At 50.0% G+C, this 6291-nt stretch overlaps 1 protein-coding gene and 1 long non-coding RNA gene across 8 annotated transcripts in view; one reads left to right on the top strand and one right to left on the bottom strand.

Annotated features, from left to right (window-relative positions):
• TFB1M (transcription factor B1, mitochondrial) overlaps positions 1 to 399 on the bottom strand; it is a 47601-nt gene extending 47202 nt beyond the window's left edge. For 2 of the 6 annotated variants that reach the window (XM_025202640.1, XM_006022383.3), the window contains exon 1: positions 43 to 385. The gene's annotated coding sequence lies outside the window, so the exon portion shown is untranslated. Of the gene's footprint in view, positions 1 to 42 lie in introns of all 6 variants that reach the window. The other 4 variants (XM_025202643.1, XM_025202642.1, XM_006022384.3 and 1 more) reach the window with 3 other exon arrangements.
• Positions 400 to 541: 142 nt separating this feature from the next.
• The window catches only part of LOC112550091, a 32546-nt gene continuing 26796 nt past the window's right edge, over positions 542 to 6291 (top strand). For both annotated transcript variants that reach the window (XR_003093756.1, XR_003093757.1), the window contains exon 1: positions 542 to 606. This is a non-coding gene — a long non-coding RNA (uncharacterized LOC112550091). The remainder of the gene's footprint in view (positions 607 to 6291) is intronic.

Below are 6291 nucleotides of genomic sequence, written 5' to 3'. Positions count from 1 at the left end.
CCCCCCCTGCCCCTAGAGGTGTGGGGGGGGGGGGGGGGTTACCTCTGCGCACACGCAGAACTCGCCAGGTCGGAGGAGCGCGCACGTGGGCACTTATGCGCTGAAGTCAGCCGCCCCACGCAGCAGTCGGGTGGAAACAGCGCGCGCGCGGGACGTGGACAACCGTCTCTTCAAGGCAAGCTTAGTCAGCCAGAAAATCCATTAATGAATTCACTCAATAAATAACCCCCCCGCCAAGGGCAGGCGCCATCCAAGATCACCACCCACCGCACTCCCGGCATCCGGATGTAGATGGAAGTCAACCGGAAGAAGAAAGCGTTCTCCTGTCCCTAGAGCTGTGCAAAAAGATTTAGCTTTAACTTCCGGATCTTCAAAGCACATGCGCAGCAGCTCCCCTCCCCCCATTGCTACCCCGTTGTCATAAGGCGCATGCGTCACCCAGCCCCGAGTGTGGGGATTGGTAACGCTACTGCGCACGTGAGGTGTGGGTGGGTCGGTCGGTCTCTAGTGCGCATGCGTCTTTGTTCCTTTCGTTCTTCTAGCCTGCCCGTGGTTATGGACCGGCTGCTGCGCATGTGTACTGTGGGCGGCCGTGCTGCGTGGGAGGTGCAGCTACGCACGTGTCGCGAGACGGGAGGGGCACGGGGGACACTGAAGCTACGTGGGGGGTTGGGGTGGGCTGTAGCATGTAGGCTGGCCCGGTACAGCGTGGATACTGCTCTGCACTGGTTCTGTTTCGAAAGCAGAGTGGCAGACAGGAGCCCGCCCGGCTGCCCCGTCTGCAAAGCAGGAGAGCCACTGGCCTGACCCAAGTAGATAGATAGTTGGGGGTGGGGTATAGGGGGATTGTATGTGTGTGCATGTATCAGTGTATATGTATACATTTGTGGATAGGCATGCGTTTGTCTAAATGTATGCATACATATGTGTTTGTGTGCATATGTGTGTGTGTATTGCATATATAGACAAACGTGTATATAGGTATGCATGTGTAGGTATATACACACACACACACACACACACAGATATACAAACATATGCATACCTATACGCATTTGTGTGTGTATATATATACACATGCTTACCTATACACACACATGCACACCTATATGCATGCATGCAGCCAGCCCATCAGCTTGGAGAGTGATGTCCAGCTGGTAAGTCTGTTGGGGATGGGGCGGGGCAAGGGGAAGGAAGGGATGTGGAGGGGAGGGGCAGACTGATGCCCCTGGGGTTAGTGGGGCTGCTGCAGGGACTGCCCAGCTTGGGTAGGGCGCGGCGCTGGATGAAGCTGCAAGTGTCTCCTCCAGGCAGTATGGGGTTGGGATGGATCCCACTGCTACCTGCACCCCTGAGGGAGCTATGGGGGGCACGTGCCCCTGGATCTGTGTGGGGTGAGGCCAGGCTGCTGCCATGGGCTGGGGCCAGGGTTAGCAGAAGGCTCTTCCCAGTATGGGGGATGGGCCAGGGCTGCGCTCAGGTCAGGTGGTGGAGCTGGGAGGGGGCTACAGTGAATTTTGGGGTGGCTGTAGCGCCCCCCCCCCAGTGCTGCCACCACCTGCCCCAAGCACAGCCCCCACCCCTGCTAGGAAGAGCCTGGCCCTAGCCTGCTTTTACCTCACACACAGAGCCAGGGGGCACATGCCCCCATGGCTCCCCCAGGGTGGGGGTGTAGCTGCAGGATCCAGTCCCTGTGCCCCCCAGACAAGCCACTTGCGGCTCTGTCCTACTCCCCACCCCAGCTAGGCAGCCCCTACCCCAGCCACACTCCCTTCCTCATGGTAGGGGCCTCAAACTGTGCCGCTATGCCTCTTCCCTCCCCCTGCCAATGTCCCCCCAACAGACTTACCAGCTGGATGCTGCTTATACATAGCTGCTGGGCTGCATATCAGCAATCAAATTGGTGTTGACTGATATGGCTCATTACCAATGACTCATTATTATCAGCCCAAAAAACTCGTATCGGTGCACCCCAAGCTAGGATTCAGAGTGACCTAGACAAATTGGATGATTGGGCCAAAAGAGATTTCATGAGGTTCAACAAGGACATGTACAAAGTCCTGCACTGAAGATTGTACAATCCCATGCACCAGTACAGGCTGGGGGCTGGCTGGCTGGCTGGGCAGCAGCTCTGCAGAAAAGGTCCAGGGGGTTAGAGTGGACAATGAGTCAGCGATGTGCCCCAGTTTTAAAGAAGGCTAATGGCATACTGGGCTGCATTGGTAGGTTTGTTGCCAGTTGGTCATGGGAAGTAATTATTCCTCTCTACTCAGCCACATCTGGAGTACCGTGTCCAGTTTTGGGCCCCCCACTACAGAAAGGATGCAGACAGATTAGAGAGAGTCTAGCAGAGAGCAATGAAAGTGGTTTTGGGGCTGGGACACATGACTTCTGAGGAGAGGTTGAGGGAGCTGGGCTTATTTGGTTTGGAGAAGAGAAGGGGTGGGGGAAAGGGATTTGATAGCAGCCTTCAACTACCTGAAGGGTGGTTCCAAAGAAGATGGAGCTAGACTGTTTTCCATGGTGACTTGACAGAACAAGAAGCAACAGTCTCAAGTTGCAGCAACGGAGGTTTAGGATGGAAACTCTAGGAGGGTGGTGAGCACCAATACAGGTTACCTAGCGAGGCAGTGGAATCTCTGTCCTTGGAGATTTAAGGCCTGGCTTGACAAAGTTGTGGCTGGAATGATTTAGTTGGGCATGGCCCTGCTTTGAGCAGGGGTAGGAAACCCAGTGTCAAAGCCATTCTACCCTGCTGTGGTCTCCTTGAGTTCATCACAACAGGAGAATCACTATTATTTTTCCATAGTTAAGAAATGAGTGACTGTTACGACGTTCTCCAAGAGCGGGGAATGGAGTCTTAGCAAGGGGCCCAGGTTGAGAGCTGCTGCACTAACACGAAAGGGAGAAAGGAAGTGCAAAGATTGGGGGGGGGCGGTCAGGTAGGATATCTATAAATAGGTTTTTATGCTGGCTTGTAAAGAACAGGTAGGTTGGACCTATGTTAGGCAGGAGTGGAAGAAAGGTATTGCCTCCCAGCATCTGCAGGTTTCACAGCATTCAGACCCTTCTCAAATGAGTCCCCAACCTCCCTTGACTGCTGCATGGGGATGCCATACCAGTTGGCCATCTTTCCTGCAGTACCCACGTGTGCTGTGTTTTCACCATACTAAGAGCAGAAGCTTACTTAGGTTTTGTCTACATACACAACTCTTGTCTTAGCTTTACCTGCATAGTAACAGGTTTACAAGTGTGAATCTCTTTTTTGGCAACAAGAATGTGCTTTAAACTGATGCAGTTATTTCCATATAGTGGGGGTAGGGGGGAACTATTGAAAAATGACACCATGTTCATGTTACAGGCTTTACCTGTCTAAAAGAGGTGCTGAAGGCCATATCCAGCTTACAGGGCTCCCCAAGCATCTGGAAATTTGGCGGTGGTGGGGCATGGTAGCAACTAATGCTACCACCACTCCTCCCACCACCAAATTTCCAAGCCCTGTGGGCCAGATGACCCAGTCCTGCATGTGGTATCCAGCCAGGTCTGGGGAGCCATGGCTGGGACAGTGGGCCCACCCCGGTGCACATGGGTCAGGGAAGCAGGGCCCAATGCAGCATGTGCAAGGGTCCAAGTCTGAGGCCAGGGCCTGGGCAGCAGATCTAATACAGTATGCATGGAGCTGGGGCCACATTCACAATATGGCAGGCTTGCACTGGATCAGGCCCTGGTTCTATGTGTACTGGATCCAGCCCTGCACCACTCATCTAGCCCACAGGGCCAAAAGGTTGGGCACCACTGATTTAAAAGAATCAACCCTCTAACTGAAACAGTAATACAATATATACCTAATCTTTGTTTATTATAAGCCCTAGATGCTAGTCCCTAATGATGCTGCTAAGGACCTAAGGGGATTAGACTTTGTCTCAGGAAGGTGCAAGGTGTCTCCTAAGACTTTATTAAAGGGAAGGTGAGCAGTGAACTTCCTAATAATCATAAGAGAAACTCTCCAGCTGCAGACTTCACCAAGTCTGCAGAAAGAAGGGCAAGTCTCCTGAGCTTCCCATCCATTCTTTCTACAGCTTCCAGCCCTTTCATTCCATTATTGGTCTGTAGCAGGGTCCTCCCCAGGAGTGGCCATGAAGCCCCTGGAGCTCTCTTAGCCCCAAAGAAAGCAGAGGTGACAAGGGCTATCTCCCCTTCAGCTTACCTGCCACAACTTGCTGTAATTATACTTTTGCAAAAGGAGGCTGCCCCAGAGCTTCCCAAGCCAGATCTTATGCTCGTGAGTATAGCCCTACTTATCACTTTAAGGGTGAATTACATGTCCTCTTCCTCCTCTCCCCTTTTAGCCATGCCCAGCATCACAGATGTAATCAATCACTCACTAGTTCAGGCCTGTGTCCTGTGCCCCACCTGGGCTTAAGCCTCTATCTCAGGGGTGGGCAAAATGTGGCCCAGGGGCTGGATGCAGCCCACCAGGCCATTCTATCTGGCCGGCAGGGCCCCTAAAAATGTAGAAAATTAATATTTATCTGCCCTGGGTTGCCTGTCATGCGGCCCTCGATAGTTTGCCAAAACTCAGTAAGTGGCCCTCTGCCCAAAATAATTGCCTGCCCCTGTTCTATCTCCTGCCCATGCCTGAGCACTTTGTCCATCTTGTCTACTCCCAGGCCCTGGGTCCCTGACTCTGTTTCCGCCTCTCAGAGGCACTGGGCCCCTGGGCTGTGGGTCCTTGCCCTTGTCAGTGCCCAGCTGTGACCCTTCCTTGATCTTTGACCCCCTGCTCCTGGGCCGTGGCCCCACTCCTGTTGAGACCACCACCCCTACAGTTTCAATCCATGTATCACCAGGCTTGCTTACCCCAGCTCAGTATTAATCAGGAGCCCTGCTGCTCAAAAGTTCTTCCTTCCACAGCTCTCGGGGATAGACTACCTGTTCATCTCAAGCCCTGGATTTATCTCCTGCTGGCCCAGGGGCTTTGGGTTATGTGGCTCCTCGTTGCCCTCTGCCACACCTGCAGGCAGCCTACCTTCTCACCAGGGATCCTGGTTTTCTCTGATTTAAAAAAAAAAAAATCCTAATTTTCAGTTAAAAAAGGAATCCCAAATCCATGTTTTTCCATAATTTAAATGAAATACCACTAATATATAGATATATATCTCTATATAGACAGAGATATATTATAAAAGTTTAAGTCTATCTGTCTAGCTGTCATGCTTTATTTGCATTCTGATTGCCTGGCTAACAGCCAATCAGAGTGCAAACAAGTGTTCAAACTATGGCTCCATTGTTTGGAGTTGCAACCTAAGTTGCAACATATTAAGTTGCAACCTTAATAGCAGAAGACCTGCTTCTATCTTATAACGTACTAATATACAGTGAATATTTTCCATTAAAATGATGAGGTTTCTGTGGTATTTCCAATTGTTACCATAGTATCTTGTAGTCTCTAAACCCAAAAGGATATAAGCTTGTTTTTCTTTTACTTCTCTTTTTATGACTGCTGATGGCATTTTCCTTCTACACATTTCACCTGAGTTTAGTAATTGGCATATTAACTATTTACGCTGTGGTGCTATATTTATGGACATTCATGATTTCACAACTTAAGAATTACTGCAAGAATGAAAATATGATTGCACTGTCCAAAAGCTAATGTAATTGCTTGGAGTTTCTATTATTAGGTTGTAAACATATTGATATTGCAGAAAATAAGCTGAAACACCAGAGCCCTTGAAATAGTATCATAGTACGTTAGGATGTTATGGCTTGCAGCCTAGGAGAGCAAGTTATTTTACACCAATAAAGGTAAATTAAAAGACAAAAAAAGAAATTGGCTACATTATATTTTTCAAATCACTGGGCAATACAAGACTTAAGATTAAATTTAGAAAATCTGGGACTCTATTCTACTGTTTGGTCCTGAAAGTGCTGCTTTCCATTGCCCCTTGTATTATGTATTTTTAATATTTAATACCATTAAGAATATTTATTATTTCTGTTGTGCTGGTTCATAAGATCTCCAAAGATTAGGGTCATTGCATGTGGTACTGTACAAAAACAGTGACTTTCTCTGAGCCACATAGGGCACTGACAGATGTGCAGGCCCCTGCTCTAACTCATGATGCTTTACATAAAGTGTCATGAGTTAGAGCACTGCACCCCTGCTCCCTGACCCAGAAGGCATTTGCCTGTTGGATGGGGGGAGATTGAGCCTGCCTGCAGGAGCCCAGGGAGCTGCTTCTCTCCCCCAGCCCTGTCCCCCCTCCAGTTTTGGGGCTGTCAGCAGGA

The sequence above is a fragment of the Alligator sinensis genome, unplaced genomic scaffold (assembly GCF_000455745.1).
Source record: "Alligator sinensis unplaced genomic scaffold, ASM45574v1 scaffold331_1, whole genome shotgun sequence".
Lineage (NCBI taxonomy): Eukaryota > Metazoa > Chordata > Crocodylia > Alligatoridae > Alligator > Alligator sinensis.
This window is presented reverse-complemented; position numbering and strand designations above follow the sequence as displayed.